The following is a 16,467-nucleotide window of genomic DNA, read 5'->3' as shown; positions in this document are numbered from 1 at the left end:
GATAAAGAAAAGTTGTTGTTCCTACCCTTTTTGGTTGTTTCTCTTCTACCCCTTCGAAAGCTTTTATTTTGAACAATAACGTCCCATAGAACGCATTTTATATTAACTGCTTTTATCACCATTTGCTTGTTTTAAATATTTGCCTAAGGGCATTTATTGTCATGATTCCTTCTGTTAGCTGTAAAGATCCCACTAGGGACCCATCTGTTAATCTCCTCATAGGGCAACAAGGATCTCACTTAAGGATCCAACAAATATGATTGCCTCATCGGGTGGAGAAGATCCCACTTAAGGATTCAGTGATTAATTGTCTCATTCAGTAGCAAGAATCCCACTTAAGGATCCAATGAATATGATCATCTAATTGGACAGTAAAGACCCCACTTAATGATCCAACGAATATGATCTTATCATTAGGCAACAAGGATCCCACTTAAGAATTCAATGATTGATCCTCTCATTTGGCGAGAAGGATAACACTTCAGGATCCAGAAAATATGATCACCTCGTTGGGCATAAAAGATCCCACTTAAGAATCTAGAAAATAAGATTGTCTCCTCAGGATGCAAGGCTCGCACTTAAGGATCCAGTGATTGATCACCTCATTGGGCGGATAGGATCCTAATTAAATATCTAATAAATATGATCGCTTCATTGGGTGTCAAGGATCCCACTTAAGGATCCAACGAATATGATCCCTCATTGGGAAGAAAGGATCTCACTCAAGGATCCAATGGATTGTCGTCTTATTGGGAGATAGAGATACTACTTAAGGATCTAGTGAATATGACTGCCTCATTGTTCGACAAAGATCCCACTTCAGGATCCAGTAAATATGATCGCGTCATTGGGCGAAAAGGATCCCACTTAAGGATCCAGCAAATATGATCTCCTCATTGGGCGACAAGGATCCCACTTAAGGATCCAACAAATATGATTGCTTCCTCAGGTGGCGAGGTTCCCACTTAAGGATTCAACAACTGATCACCTCATAAGGAGGAAAAGATCCCACTTAGGATCCAACGAATATGATTGCCTCATCGGGAAACAAGGATCCCACGATTGATTGCCTCATTGGGCGGAAAGGATACCACTTAAGGATCCATAAAATATGATAGCCTCATTGGATGATAAGGATCCCACTTAGGGATCCAGCGAATATGATCGCCTCATTGGGCGAATTCTTATCGCCTTTATGGTCAATCTTCTGTCAAACTCTTAAGCTTCCTACAAAAGAAATGGATATCCAAACATAGAGATTCGAACATAATAAAAGGCGAGGCACCTCATTAAAAACCCTTGCCTTATGTAAGAGCATAAAAAAAGGAAAAGAGTTCACCCCCATAAAGTAACTTGTTCTTTACAATTGGTTGAGATATAATACTCGCCCATAGAAATAAAACAATCAAACAATATTAAAGAAAAACAAATGATGGATATGCTGATGTCTTCAGGGGGTATATCTCTTGAACCTTTAGCCTTCAGTCTCCATAAAGGTTAGGGAGGAGGTCTCATCACCTCTGCAAAATTCCTCTAGTGGCTTTATTCCCCAACTTACCCTCATAACCTTCCTGCCTTGAGTTCATATCCTCTTTAACCTGAGGCTTTCTGCATAACACCTCCTGGAGATTTCTTGATCTCATTAGATAACCCTCAACCTACCATTAGGGAGCATGTACTTCATACACAAATACAAAGTAGACAAGGCTACACCCATTCGATTAAAAGTTTTTCACCTTATAATCATATTATACAAAAAGGGGGCATCGATAACCAGATACATAACCTTTATCTCCTTCGATTGATATTCTCCTCCAAAGGTGATCCTCAGAGTGATATATCCATTCACCTATACCTTTTCCTCAGAGAATCCAACCAGTGATCGTTTGAAGGGATTTAGGCCTTCCGGGTCGAGGCAAAGTCTTTCAAACGCCTCATAGTATAATATGTATGTGGAACTCCCTTGGTCAATGAGAAATTCTTTAATCTCCCAATCTTCACATTTGACGGAAATAATCATGAGATCATAATTGTGAGGGTGAATGACATCTGCATATCTCACCGAGAAGGAAATCATGGATTCAGGAGCTTGGAGTTCACCTTCAATCTTGACCTCATGGAAGTTTTCTACACTCAAAATCTGGCAAGCGTACCTTTTTTTGGCGGAGTTGGTTTCCTTACCTCCGGTGAACCCTCCCGCTATGGTGTTGAGTGTGTGGTGCATAACTTTGATATCTTCACCCTGAGATGCCTCTTTGACTTTGTTGGGCCTAGGGCTCCAAGCTTCGTCTTGCCAACACGATATAGACTTGTATGACGAACAAAAGGAGTCCTCAGTGTAATGTCCATTTACCCTTAGGAACTTGCACCATCTTTCTGGTTCAGAACCCATCACCTTTGCCTTAAGGGAAGATGACATAAGTATGTTGTGTAAGTGGAGTACCTCACGCCAAATTTGCTCACGGTGAGTGTTCAAAGGTGTGAAGTTCTATGTTGTTTTACCTAACTTTTTGAACATTGTCTTGTTCTTTATGGGTGACGTATATTTGCTTTTCCTTTAGTGGTGCGAGCCCTTGGTGTTGGGAACATGTTTATTGGTGTCGCGTACCTTCTTTTTGGCATTGTTTTTCTCGCCCTTTATGTAGCACTCGGCTCTGGTGACCACTTATGCCAACAAAAACGCTCGATTCTAGGCAAAGAACTCATTGAAGTGTCATATTTTAAGCCCATTTTGAAACGCCCACACAAACATTTCCTGGTTTAGTGGGACGACCCTGATGGTGGCTTCATTAAAGCAAGCAAGGTAGTCCCTCAGTGAATCCAATGAACCTTGGCGTATGTTAAATAGACTAGTACTGGACATCTGTTGGTGTAAGCCCTAGAGGCCAATACTTTTGGTACTTGTACCGAATTATTTATTAATAATAGAAGGCTTTTTATTTATTACGTTTGTTTAATAAAGTCCCTAGAATAGCTATTCCGTTTAATGTATCAAGTGTGACTTGATCATGAGATCACATTAAACATAATGACACTATTCTTAAAGTATCCGTAGTCGAACTTTATTGTGAAGTGGGATAACATTAAAGCATAAAGACTATTATGTATATAGACTGATGATCACATCTCATGGATCATGGATAAGGAGTTATCAAGTCTTAAACATAGGTATGAATATTAAGAGTAATATTTATACTGGATTGACCCGCTATGAGAATACTATATAGAATGTTATGCAAAGTGTCATAAGTTATTCTCATGGTGATAGTGGTGTATGCCACCCTTCGACCTGAAACCACTATGGACCCTAGATGTAGAGTCAATTGCTTTATTGTTGATCAAACATTATCCGTAAATGGATAACCATAAAGACAGTTGATGGGTACTCCACGAAGCATGCTAAGGGACATGAGTGACCTAGATAGAATTTGCCCATCCTGCGTAACAGGATAAATGTCTATGGGCCCAATATTGAACTGGACAAGGATGACACGGTCGATGCCTTGTGTTTAATATATATATGTAAGGGCAAAAGGGTAATTATACACATAAGTATTATCACAGAAGGATTTGTCAGATCACATGACATTTTCGTGTCTTGGGTAGTAGTGATGTGTTACTAGATATCGCTCACTGTTTATTATGTTAAATGCGTGATTTAATATAATTGCCAATGCCGCGAAAACCTACAGGGTCACACGCAAAGGACGGATTGATGCGAGATAGAGTAACTAAGGAACACCGTAAGGTACGGTGTACTTAAGTGAATTGTAGAACATCGTAAGGTACAATGTACTTAAGTAGAATATGAAATATGGTAAGGTACCACGCGCTTAAGTGAATTTGGCATATTATAAGATATGGGCCACATACACTTAAGTGAGCTTTTTAGCTTGAAGCCCACACAAGTGGTTCTATAAATAGAACCCTTGTGCAGAAGCATTTAATGCAGTTGCATTTTCATTCTCTCTCTCTCTCACACACACACTCAAATCCTTCATTCATAGCAGCTAGTACTGAGACTGAAGGAATCTGTTCGTGTGGACTGAGTAGAGGCGTTGTCATTGTTCAACGTTCGTGATCGCTCCGTAGATCTGCATCAAAGGTTTCAATCGTCACAAGAGGTAACTATTCTATCACTGATCATGCCCATTCGTAAGGATCATTAAAGGAGAAAATTTTAATTTCCGTTGGATTTTAGTGACCACTTATGCCAACGAAAACGCTCGATTTCTTGGTTTGGTGGGACGACCCTGATGGTGGCTTCATTAATGCAGGCAAGGTAGTCCCTCAGTGAATCCAATGAACCTTGGCGTATGTTAAATAGACTGGTAGTGGACATCTTCCTGCGACGACTGACGACGAACTAGTGTACTAGTTTCGTTACTAGTTCTTGATAATTATTGATGAAAGTACCTAGTAACCCATGTACCATCTGAGGGTGGTGTCTCTGAAAGCGCCATATAATAGCTTGTATTTCAGAGAGTAAGGTGCTCCTATGATGTCCTTTGTGTACTGATATATACAACCTAATCAGAGGGATCATTACTCCCATCAAACTTAACCAATGAGGGAGATTTGAAACATTCTGGAATAAGCGCCCCAATATCTTGTCTGAGAGAGGTCGGGGTCCAACAATTTCATATCTTTTGGGGGGTGGAATCCTGTTGGCGTTGTTTAATGTTGTGGATGTGGTTTTTTAATGTCTAGTTATGACAATGTAATTCTTCCATGGAGACACGTATCTCCTCTATGGCGTCAACATCATCGCTACCGCTATTATCTTCTGGCGTAAGGGATGTTGTTATCCTATTAATCATAATTAAAGTTGGATACATATATGAGTGAATGGTAACAATAGGAAGTGTGATGGTGATAAATATGATGTGGCCCATGTTAATTTTATTGGGGTCCCATGGTAGGCGCCACTATACTTGTCAAAAAGTACAGGTGTGCGTGTTGCCCTTACAAGGGCACGTAGACTCAAAAGCCTTAATAGGTTTATAACATAATATGGTGGTTTGGACTTGCCTAAGACGGAAAGTAACCCTGCACGATCGTGTTTTAGAGGCATTTATGAGTCCTACTCATGTGAGGTAAGAGACGTTGTTGATGACCGGTGAGGCTTGAGAGCAAGCGTATGATTATGGTCAATCGTGGTATTGTGACTTTAGTAAGCGTTATGCTATTTTAGGGTTTAAATAATGAGTAGTCTTTTCTCCTGCATGGTACATGTAGTTAAGAGGCTCTTTATACCTATGGTTTGGGTCTTCCTCAGTGGCAAAAACCGCTTCCCTCTTATCAGAGAAGGTTATTGACCACTTATCTTTCAGGAGTTAGTGGAGACTCACTCTTTCTTGACTCACACATCACGGATACCTCTGGGAGGATCTCCTAGTCATCGCCTGGGCGATACGGTTCTTGGGCGAGAGCGCTCTAGTTTAGGACTTCCATAAATATAACACTACACTTAGATTATCAAATTAGTTTTGTGGAAGCAATGGATTTTTTTCTCTTTTATCACTTACGTCATTAGAAAAGTGTGTTCATGTTTTAGTTAGACCAGAGATTAATATATATAGCTATGAAGGGTTTTTTTTAGATTTTTGTTTCTTATGTTTTGTAAAAATAGGCATTTTTCATTTTGAGGTCATGTTGACAATATTTTTTCTGGTTTTATCTCTAATTCATTGTTGGTTCTCTTGATTTTGTGAGAAGGTGGAAAGTAAGGGAAAAATAACTTATAATAAGGTTAGATAGTGACTTCAATTCAATTTTTCTATGTTTAAATCAATCTCTTGAGAATATACTTATTTAGTATTACATAATCTCTTAAGAAATTAAAAATTAAGTATTACATATCACACATTAAAGTCCTACTCAAAATTTTGAACTTGCCAATACTTAATTTATCTATTACATTACATTACATATGCAAAGGTTGTTACATAGAATATAAGAATCTAATTACCTTGAACCAAAGCTTGTACATACCATGTATCATATGATATTATCCTACAAACATACCCTTCTGAAATAATGAATCAAATTATTCTTTCTTGACAAAACAAAACAACTTTTTTCCAACATCTTTCAACAATTTATCTTGTTATTACGCTCTTGTCTGATGGACAGAGTGAAGAGGAGGCAATGCTCAATCTCAACTCTGTGAACAAGTTGAAGATATTGAGATGTAGGGGTGGCAGGTTTTGCTAATGTCAGGTTTGCAATCATTGAAATTTGGGTCGAGTGAGTGACACAAGCCTCTGTTCGGTATTATAACAATTGATTTATTTAAGATGGCTAGTATTTAGGACTGTATGGTAGACCCTACTATCAAATGGTTGTGCCATAGTTGTGCATTTCATTTATGACATGTTAGAATAAAATTTGAATCTTAATTATGATGTATATTTAGCCTGAAGTAATTGATTATAATCATGATGGTTTCCTTTTTCTTTTGAAAAGGTTAGTGATGAATAAGAAATATTGTCAGGGATAAAACTGTAAGTTATAAGAAAAGGTTGGTGATGGAAGTTTTTGTTTTAGACATTGTTAATGATGTTACATTCTGCTACAATTTCAGTTATGATGTTTTGGCTGAATGCCTATCTTTCGACAAAGGTAACTTCTCCGTTGATAACATTCTGTCTAATTTTCCAGTAACTCCATCTGTAGCCATAAGTAAGTTTTATCTCCTTTATATTTGATAGTTTTAAAGTTTAATTGATATACATTGTCAGTGTAAAACTTGTAAACACGTCCAATGTATTGTAAGCTTTTCAAACAAATGGTACACCTTTGAAATGAAGAGTACATGCAAAATGGTTTTATATTCAATTTTTCGTTTAGTGTTTTTGGATATTGATATCTAAACTATATCTTAATATTAAACTCCAAATTATTTTTAAGCAAAATAAAAATGGTTCACTGATAATGATGATGTGGTGTGTAATAACTTTAAAATCTGAACAAAACAAAGTGCATTTTAGAGTTTCTTAAAGGTGGTTGTCCACCATTACTGAACATCCCCTTGGATTGTTTAGATATGTACTTTACTGATGAGTAAACCTACTCCTTTTTTTGAGTTAACATGGGTCTAATAAAAAAAGTTGTTATCATTATTCAATTTACAAGTGTTCAAACCTTAAGGGAAATGTTCTTTTCATCTTTATGGGTTCTCACACCCCGAAAAGTTCATAATATCTAGGGTTAAATACACTTTTCCCCCCTGTAATGTTAGCGAGTTTAGGATTACCCCCCTGTAAAAATATTTTTTGTAAACCCCCCTTATGTTATGTAGATTCCTTCATAGAACCCCCTAATATCCAGGTGGCATGGAATCTAATAAGAGGTCCTACACCTGGCATATTTTTAATTTTGTTAAAGTGATTATGTGTCATTTTACACTTTTTAATTTCAAATACCCCCTTAGAAAATTAGGGTTCTGAACATAGCAGGGAAGACGAAGACGAAATTTCCAGGGGAAGACGAAGACGAAGAAGAAGAATGCAGGGAACGAAGCAAACGAGAAAGACGACCGCAGTGAAGACGAAGATGAAGACAACCTCAGCGAATACGAAGAAGCGATCCAGCTCAGTGAAGACGAGCTCAGTGAAGTGTCCAAAGTCCGAGGTTAGTAAAAATTTGAAGTTCATCAATGTCGTAGGGTAAAATTTTGAAATCAACAATCTTTGACATGTGGGTATAGTATATTGACAGGATTCACAACACTTTAGTGTTACACTCCACCATGGGGGTGAATTTTACAGGGTTTTTGAAGAAGAAATTATATACAGAGGGGGTACGGATACGACAGTTAATGGGATACATGTTTCAAATTGGAACATGGATAACATTGAGAAGTTGTTGAGTAGGTTAGGGTATAAGGCTGATTGTGTTAGGGTATGGACAAAAGTTTTAGAAATTCGAGATGGTTTTTTTCTGATTAGGAAAGATGATGCTGTTGATGATTTTGCTCTATACTTTAGTGCAATGAATGTGAAAGGAGATTTGTATGTTGAACATAGTACTGGGAACATGGACCCTGCTGATAGGGAACCTAAATGTGTGAATGATGATGACCACCCCCCTGATAATGGAATTGATGGGTTAGATGAGGAGAAGGTAGAGGGGTTAGATGACAGTGAAGATGAAAGAGCTACTGCTTACTTTGATGGTTTTGAAGGAATAGATGTTACTAAGCCTATTAGGTGGGAGCCCAATAACAGTATGGAGGAGCCCAATAAGAGTATGGATTCAGATGATGTATACTATAGTGATGAGTTGAATAGTTCTGACCCAGATGATTCTTGTGATGAAGAAAGGCCCAAGTATGCTAGGTTTAGGAAAGAGCATCTAAACAAAGACTTTATATTCAAGTGGGGTATGGAATTCAACACACTTGATGACTTTAGGGCAGCTATCCGTGAGTGGTCAGTGCTTAATGGGAGGGAAATTTCTTTTGTGAAAAATGAGGGAGATAGGGTAAGGGTGGTGTGTAAGCATAAATGTGGGTTTTTAGTCTTATGCTCTAAGGTGGGCCACAAGGAGACTTTTGCTATAAAAACACTTGTACATAAGCACACATGTGCTAGGGTTTTGAACAACAAGTCTGCTAGCTCAAAGTGGGTGGCCAAGCATGTGGTAAAGAGGATGCAAACTTCTGATACAGTCAGGATAAGAGACATCATCCAAGATATGAGGCAAACATATTCTGTGGGTATTACTGTTGCAAAAGCATGGAGGGCTAAGCTAATTGCGAAGAAGATAATTGAAGGTGATGCTGACAATCAGTATGCTTCCATATGGAGGTATGCAGAAGAACTAAGAAGGGTAAACCATGGCAACACTGTGAAGATAAATGTAGAAAGACCTAGTCCATCCATACAACCAAGGTTTGGGTCATTTTATTTCTGTTTTGATGGCTGTAAGAAAGGCTTTATTCATGGATGCAGACCATTTGTGGGGGTTGATGGATGTCACTTAAAGACCAAGTATGGTGGACAGTTACTTATTGCTGTAGGCAGGGATGCTAATGATCAATACTTCCCTTTGGCATTTGGTGTGGTTGAAAATGAAACAAAGGAGAGTTGGAGATGGTTTATACAACTACTAATGGAGGACATTGGTCAGGATAGAAGATATGTATTTATCTCTGATCAACAGAAGGTATGTATTTAACTCTATCTTTCTGTTGCAAATTATTCTATTCTCTAAATGTTGAAAAAATTTCTATTCTGTATCAGGGACTTGTGGCTGTATTTGAAGAATTGTCTGATACTATTGAGCATAGATTATGTCTTAGGCACTTGTATGCTAATTTCAAGAAAAGGTTTGGTGGAGGAGCCCTTATTAGAGATTTAATGATGGGAGCTGCTAAAGCCACATACTATCAGGCATGGGTCCAAAAGATGAATGAATTGAAGAATGCAGATCCCAATGCTTGGACTTGGTTGATGGCTGTTCCTACCAAAAGCTGGTGTAAGCATGCCTTTTCTTTTTACCCTAAATGTGATACATTGATGAATAATATCTCAGAGTCTTTTAATGCTACCATTCTAGCTGCTAGGGACAAACCTATACTCACAATGTGTGAGTGGATAAGAAAATATCCGATGAATAGGTTATCCACCTCTGCAAGTAAACTAGAAAATTGGCCACATAAGGTGATGCCAATACCTAGGAGAAGGTTAGATAATGAGGTGTTCAGGAGTGGTCATTGGTTGCCAACATGGTCAATTGCTGAGACTTTTCAGGTTACACATAGTTACAACACACATGAATTTATTGTTGACATTGCTAAAAGGTCATGTAGTTGTAATTTTTGGGAATTAGTAGGAATTCCATGTAGGCATGCTGTAGCTGCTCTGAGTTATAGAAAGCAAAACCCTGATGAATTTGTTGATGCTTGTTACACAAGAGAAAAGTTTGCACTATGTTATGGATTTTCAGTAAGTCCAATCAATGGTCAAGATATGTGGCCAGAAGTTGAGATGGAACCACCTCTACCACCTGCATATAAAAATGGTCCTGGTAGACCTAAGAAGATTAGGATAAGAGAAAGTGGAGAGGATGGTGCAAGGAAGAGAAGATCTGGTGTTGCATATAAGTGCACCAAATGTGATAATTTTGGTCACAATGCTATGACTTGTAAGGCTACCACTCAGGATCCCAATGCACTTAAAAGAAAGGTAATTCATTGTGATATACATTTTGTCTTACATTCTACATTCTGTCTTACATTCTTCATTGTGATATGCATTGTGATGACAACCATACATTGTGTCTTACATTGTAGAGAAAACCTAAAAAAGGACATGTGCCAACTGCAACTGATATGCCAACTGCAAATGATATGCCAACTGCATCTGATATGCCTGCCCCAACTGCAACTGATATGCCAACTGCAAATGATATGCCAACTGCAAATGATGTGCCAACTGCAAATGATATGCCAACTGCAAATGATATGCCAACTGCAACTGATATGACTGTTCCAACAAATGTGCCTGTTCCAACTGATCCACAGCCTCCAACTGATATGCCTGTTCCAACTATTATGAGTCAAACAGGATCTAGTGTGGCTGCCTCAATCACAAAACAATCCAGAAAAAGGGTTGAAAAAAAACCTATCATCAAAAGAAGGCAAAGTGAGAGGATCAAGTTGAGTTGGTTTAAAAGACCCATAACAGGTGAAGGAATATCTAGTGACAAACCAATTACCCTACCAGAAAATGAAGACATACCCACTTCAAAATGAGGGACTGATTATTATGTTTCTGCTATGTATTTTGTAATCCTTTTGGAAAACTCTTTTGTAATGCCAACTGATCTTTGAAGACATGTATTTTGTAATCCTTTTAGTATATCAAAATGGGATGTAACATGCATAATTGAAATTCAGTTACTCACCTTCAATGGATGCCATTTGCCATTGGATGCTAACTCTTCAATGGATGCTAACTCTGCAAGTGTCTGTACATTTACAGTTTGGTTACTATGTGCTCTCAAAACAATTGCTCCAACACTGCTTTTTGATCTGTGTTCAATTGTTTTCCCTCAATGAATTCGTGTTTTTGCACTGCTGTTGTAACCTGTCTTTTATATGCTGCAAAAACAGTTGCTGTTATACCACAAAACAGCTTTATGTATTGATACATGATAGTGTGCATCGATGCATACTGTAAGTAATGTAAATTTTGGTGAAATTTATTATTCATGTATCGATGCAAAAGTCGTGTGTATCGATGCAAGTGCTTATTACACTAGTATGTATCGATGCCTGGTGCGTATGTATTGATACACAGGCTGTTTCAATTTGTCATGTATCGATGCAGGGATCGTGTGTATCGATGCATAGAGTATTTTGTCTTCCATGTATTGATGCATGGCTCGTATGCATCGATGCATACTGAACAGAAAGGTTTTGTGATTTATTTCATGCTGTATGTATCGATGCAGAGGCTTTATGTATCGATGCTTACATTCTCTCACATTCTGCATATATCTAGAACGCCAATTCTAAGTTCTAGTTTGCTAGTGTGAGTGGAGTTTGCATCATGACTGTAGGCATATGCCTCATTAAGTAGGTACAAGCATTGCAAAATTTGGTTGATATTCCTCTCAGAGACATAGAGACAAGCTAAAATTGCATGTTTAACTGCTTCCAAAATTGATTTTGAGAGATCTAAAGCTCCATTACAAGTTGAGATGGAACCACCTCTACCACCTGCATATAAAATTGTTCTGTAGCAAATTCAATATTTCTTTAGAATTACTGACTTTATATGTTTACTATGTCATATTTTCTTTAGAATTACTGACTATAAAATTGTTCTGTAGTTTTCTGATGAGTTTGCAATTTTGCTCTTTCATTATGATATAACTTTTTTCTGTCATTATTGGTAGATTGAATGCTGAAAGTTTAATCAAATAATGATGTTGCACTGACAGTTTAAGATTGATGAACAGATTACATTTCATTGATGAACACATTACAAGTTCAACATTACATTGCTGAAAAACACTAATGACATAACAATTACATGACAGACTCATTAGACTAACTTAACCATAGCTGCTATCAACATCCATGACAGACCAATTACAAACATTAACCATAAAATTTTCCTCTTTTCCATTGCAATCTTTTTCTTCAGTTTTTCTAACTTGTTAAGCTTTCCGACTCTGCAATCTATCTCCTCAACAATCTCTTTAGCAAATTCAATCAAATAAGCCTTGTTGACTTCACATTGGCGGCATCCGGACGGATTGGTTTCTTTCACTGCAAACTCACTGACCAAATCATCCCACAAAAATAAACCGCACCCATTCTGCAAATTGAGACAAACACCACCAACAATTAATTTCGAAATCAAACTCAAAATAATAAAATGCTTCAAAATTGCTCACCATATAATTCCTGCATTTCCAAAATTTGCGACCGGGGTTTTCAATTGACTTGGAGACCCACAACTTCATGGTTTCATTGCATCCACATCTTGGTAAGCCGTTTCCAACTTCACTCGTGGAAGATGCCTTGCTGCCACCCATAACCCAGATGAAGGGGACACAGACGAAGATGAAGAGAGGGATGGATTTGGGGTAGGGATGGATTTCACGAAGAGAGAGAGGGATGGATTTGGGGTAGGGATGGATTTCACGAAGAGAGAGAGGGATGGATTTGGGATAGGGATGGATTTCACGAAGAGAGAGAGGGATGGATTTGGAACCCTAATTTCTAGTTTATGCCATGCTGGAGACCTAATGAAGATTCACATGTGAAAATAAAAAAATTAAAAAGCCACGTCTGAAATAAAAAACCAAGATTCCATGCCACCTGGATATTAGGGGGTTCTATGAAGGAATCTACATAACATAAGGGGGGTATTGAAAAAATAACTTTACCAGGGGGGTAACCCTAAACTCGCTAACATTACAGGGGGGTAAAGTGTATTTAACCCTAATATCTATTACGTTCAGAAATGCATCTTTAGACACACTTATTTTCGCAATTTCTCATACCAAATTGAAGAGACACCCCTTTTGCGTTAAAACTTAATCCGAAGATGCATCTTCGTATGTGTAAAAAGTGCGTCCAAAGATGCATCTTTGTAAACACCATTTACTAAAAAATGTGTGAGTGGTCCAAAAATGCATCTCCGGACGTTATTCTTTCATATCTCGTGCCAGACCATTCCCTCTTCCTCCTTCTTCATTTTATCAAAAGTTCTCTAAAAAAAACTCATTTGAGTTCTGCCCCTCCCAACCATTGAAGCATATATCAATTACTTTGAAGCATCAGTGGAGCTCTTTCTCCTCCTTTCCTGCATCTTATAACACCTAAGCTTCACATTCCCATCAATACATTTTATTTGATAAGTTTTTCACATTTTGTTTTCTTTTTTTATGTTACATTACTTGTTTTAGGCACATTAGATAGTAGTTTAAACGAAACAAGTAGGCTAGAAGAACATGTATTTATTTTATTTGGGACTGGTAGGGCAGAAAAATGGTTTATGCCATGGAAGGAAAATTGAAAATTGCAGATTTTTTCGGAGATGCATCTCCGGATTTGCTCTGAATTGTTTTCAGAGATGCATATCTGGACCGTACTTAGTCAAAAATGGGGTGATTTTGTGGATTTTATGAATTTCTCCAGACATATATCTATATCTATTTATAACGCATATGCAATGGTGGAAGACAACACTAGTCTGATTAGGCTCGACGTGTGTCTCAAGCCGTGTTAGTATGATGTGAGAGGGTCGCAACGAGGACCACGAGACCACAAGTTTCTAATAACTTATTTAATGTTGCATCTATTCACAACCCCTACCATCTGGTTCTCATAGTCGACTCTCTCATGCATCTTAAACATATGATGCAGCAGAACCTGAGGTTCTTGAGGCCCTTGTTGACCTTGAAACATAGTAGGAAACTGATCCAGATACCCCATTAAAGAATTACCCAGAAGGGCCACTTGACACCTCCTTACTTTATAATTATGTAGGGCATGCTTCTAGGCAAGTCTAGCATGGAGGGGTATATTTATTTTCTGTTGCAATACATATGTTATCAACAAATTAAATCCATGTGGATGCTTATGTTTTCTTTTTACATGAGCGTTGTTTAAAAATGATTAACCACGGCAAGAAGATATTGGATTTGCCACAACCCACTACTGCTTGGTTCGCTGATGTTATCTGTTATTTCGGTCTTGTCATTGATGTTCTTCTACGTACGTGACCATACACCATGACATGCAATCGACTTTTGCAGATAGGTGACACTCTGAGACGTCATCTTTCCACCTACCTATAGGCGAGATGACCATAACTTTGGATGATGTCTCATGCCTCTTATATTTTCTCATAAGGGGGAAATTACTGGACCACGGGAGGATCGGGCAAGAGGAATGGGTCGATCTGATGGTTACCTTGTTGGGGTTGACCTAGTAAGACGGAAGAGGAGGTAGCTCACACTAGACGTGCTCATTCATAATTTTGCTTTTTGGAAAACATTTATAAAGGCCATATGCAGGGGACTTTGGATGTCATATGCGATGATATGTAGGTTGAGTACCACCAACATTGTGCATTGAGGTGATACCTCTTGTTATTGGTTGTCACGTGAATGTTTGTGGACAAAAGTGTAACATATGTCGATGTGGTCTACCTTAAGTACTTCACATACTTGAGTGTGATTCACGAGTACGTTTAGGGGCACCTGTTTGGTCTATCTGTACTCGAAGTTAGGCGAGGCTTGTCTTTGAAAGAGAGAGCAAATGACAGGATGTTGCACGCTACTTACGGTAATTTCTTGTTACTAATATTTTCATAACTCATTTTTTAAACTTGTTATTAATATTGTATCCCAACTTTTTTTAGGGATGGATCATGTCCCATTTCCCTTGCATCATCGGGTTTGAAGTTGCGTTTGACTACACAAAGAACTGGCCTTGTACAACTGCTTTTGTTTCGTACATAGGGAATGATACAGTCGAGCCATTCAAAGTCTATCTTGATCGTATGGTACTAGATGATGTTTTCTTCTGCCCTTACGAGGGTCACTATCATACACATCAGTTTGAAGTCATTTCCTTATACTTCGGTTGGCTGGGATGTGGGACATCTCTTATGCGTCCCTATCTACCCGAGCGAGTGATGCGCCCATTTACCTACTTGCAAATTATTCTGAGACCTCCCCGCGAGTTTGCTTCTCCAGGCGTGCGTTGCAGAGATCTACAAGCGATACTGGATGATTTCGAGAGTCACGTGGTGCCAAAGGAGTATCGTCGGGAGCCAGCTAATGCACACTAGCCTTGTGTTGAGGGTTACTTGACATGGTTCTATAGGGTGTCACACCCTATCATGACGTCAGACGCTCCTAGAGGACCACCCAGGCCAGCTAACCAGGAAGTACTTGAGTTTCAGGATGAGCAGATAGAGAGCATGGCAACAATATGTCGACATGTTGCAGAGATATATAGAGCATCCATAAAGTCGTGACTCTTTGAGGATGGCATACATTACTTGTCATTAATGGAACACATGGTTTATGAGTTACCGAATGTCGTGCAGTACATGCAGCAGAGGAGGCCAGCGGTTAGACATATCCAGTAGTTTATGTTGGGATGTATTATTTTTTTGTATTTTCAGATGTATTTTTGGCAAATATTATGTATGAATTTTCTTGACTTTTTTTTATTAATGTACGAAGTTTTACTTTTCTTTAACTTTAATATAACTTCATTTTACTTTGATTTTACGTTAATATAAGTTAATATAAGTTGGCCTCACAAAAATTGAATGTTTGAACATTGTTGCTGTTTGATATGATTTAGGGAGGATTTCAGAGATGTATCTCCGAAATAATTCTCCCTTTGTATTTCCCACACTTTGAACAACTTTCAGGAAACATTTTAGAGATGCATCTCCGAATACACCAAATATCATACGGAGATGCATCTTCAGACCATATTTTTATTCAAAATGAAGTGGATTTCAGAATATCTCCAGACCCATGAAGGAAAAATTTGAATTTTCAAGGATGTGATATGTTTGTAATATGGTCTGTTTTTTTACAAGCAAGTAATTCAATAACAAAAGAGTAGAAGGGGTACTAAACCCTCACAACCAAAAAAGACCAATCACACTAAATTTAAAGGATTCAAATGGGATACAAATCAATCCTTAAAACTACACGTGGATCTATTCTTGTTACCTATAATTATCCAATTTCAAGAGAAAAATTTAATAAAGGTCGCAATATCATCTACATTAACAATAAAACTACGACATAAAGTGTTATTTCTACCTATATAAGGGTCTCTTAAGCAATCCCAAACCTTAATGATTACAATTACCTAAGAAACAAGGTTGATCTTAGGGTCGGACAAGGAGGCCTAAAGCCCATAGCCTCCGAAAAATAAGGGTCAATAAAAAATAAATATATAAATATCAG

The sequence above is a fragment of the Lathyrus oleraceus genome, chromosome 7 (genome assembly GCF_024323335.1).
Source record: "Lathyrus oleraceus cultivar Zhongwan6 chromosome 7, CAAS_Psat_ZW6_1.0, whole genome shotgun sequence".
Taxonomy (NCBI): Eukaryota; Viridiplantae; Streptophyta; class Magnoliopsida; order Fabales; family Fabaceae; genus Lathyrus; species Lathyrus oleraceus.
This window is presented reverse-complemented; position numbering follows the sequence as displayed.